Here is a 1,975-nt window from a genome sequence, read left to right as displayed (position 1 = left end):
CATCTGGGTTGGTTCCATATCTTAGCTATGGTAAATAATGCTGCAATAAACATAGTTGTGCTGGTAGCTTTAGTATGGTCTTGTTTGTGATCATTCGGGTAAATGCCCAAAAGTGAAATGCAAATCAAAACATTGAGATACCACCTCACCCCAATTGGAATGGCTATAATCAAGAACTCTAATAACAACAGATGCTGAAGGGGATGTGGACAGAAGGGAACCTTACTACATTGTTCAACCACTTTGGAAAGTAGTATGGAGGTTCCTCAAAAGACTCCACATAGAGCTTCCCATGATACCTCTCCAATTAACCACTCAAAAACTGGAAGTGGCACTGAGGCTCAACTAGTAGAGTGCTAGCCTTGTGCACAAAGATGCTCAGGGAAAGTGCCCAGGCCTTGAGTTCAAGCCCCACACCGACAAAAGACAAACAAACAAACGAAACCTCCCATAAACTACTAGAATGAAAGGCTCAATAGACACACCATAATAATATTGGGTAAATTCCATACCTTACTTACAACAATAGAAAGGTTAAAACAAAAGTAATGAAGAAACCTCAGAATTAAATGACAGTGTACACCTTTACAACAAAATAAAATTAACATTAAATAAATAAATGACACTGTAGACAAAATGAACATCTACAGATCAAATGAAAATCTACAGATTTTTATACCTACAGCTTCAAAATATATAGTCTTTTAAGCATCACAAGAAACTTTCTCAATAGATAACATAGCAAACAAATTTTTTTAAAACAAATGACACTTATCATCAACTCACTTATCCCACATACGGAGCTGTATGTATTACAAGGCTCTACTTGAACTGATCATGCAAGCCTTTTCCATAAGAATTATATTTGTTCCTCATATTTATAGAGCAATGTAAATAAGCAGATATATTAACCAATTGATTTTAGTGTTTTCAGTAATGATTATGATTTCTTACCTCAGACACACTGAAACATATTTGGACTCACATTTATCCATGAAGAGGTAAAAACAGAAAAGGTAGAACCAAATGTTTGTTTAACAGGAAGTCTTTTGCAACAGGAATTGTATTTCTTCATTGTTCAGGTTATACTTCTTAAAAGTAAAGGCATGTCTCTGATCAAGTTTATAGAAACCTCCGTTGCATTTCTCGTGTTCAAAAAGAGATAAGGAAGGAAGAAAAGAAGGAAGGAAGAGAGGACAGATGGAAGGAAGGAAGGAAAGATGAAAGGACAGAAGGAAGGAAGGAAGGAAGAAGAAGAAATGTAGAGAGGAAGAAAGAAAGATAATAGTCTGATTACATTGCAGGACATAAAAAAAGAAGAAATGCTACTCTTTTGGCAGATAAACTGCAACAGACAACGTATGTCACTATAGAGAGAATAATAATGAGAGAACAATATAAAGTTGAGATGTGAAAAGATAGTGTTTGGTCAGGATCTGAAAGATTTCTTGTTACATGTGAAAGATTCAATGTCATGTGTTAATGTTCTACAGCAAATTACAAAGCTAAACTGCTATTAAAATAAACCAGGATCATCAGTCAAACTCAATTGTCATCCTAAAATTCAGAAGTCTGTGTTCCTTCATGTTATATCATCAGTAAAATACACCTTGTGGACTAGATGGCAATGTCTGTATTTCACCTTGCTCTAAAGGAGGTGGCTGATAATGGCAATTAGCTGATGACAAAATCATGAAACCAAAGTGAAAAACAAATGTCTCTTGAGATCACGGTGGTGGTGGGTTGGCGGGGGAGGACATTCTGCTGGGATTTAGAACTGCTCCCAAGCTACAGATACTCTTATCCTTAGTGTTCTTCGCAATGTCTTGGAAACAATATAAAATCATATTCTTCCAGGATGGTTCCCCAATATTTTTTGGGTTTTTGTGTGTGTAATTTTTTAACCAAAATGAATAATCTGATCATAATTCCCTTCATTGTTTACTATTCCTCAATCTCTTCCTACACATTGATT

This window comes from Dipodomys ordii, unplaced genomic scaffold (assembly GCF_000151885.1).
Source record: "Dipodomys ordii isolate 6190 unplaced genomic scaffold, Dord_2.0 Scaffold3, whole genome shotgun sequence".
NCBI lineage: Eukaryota > Metazoa > Chordata > Mammalia > Rodentia > Heteromyidae > Dipodomys > Dipodomys ordii.
The sequence above is the reverse complement of the archived record's forward strand: the minus strand, read 5'-3'. Positions refer to the sequence as shown.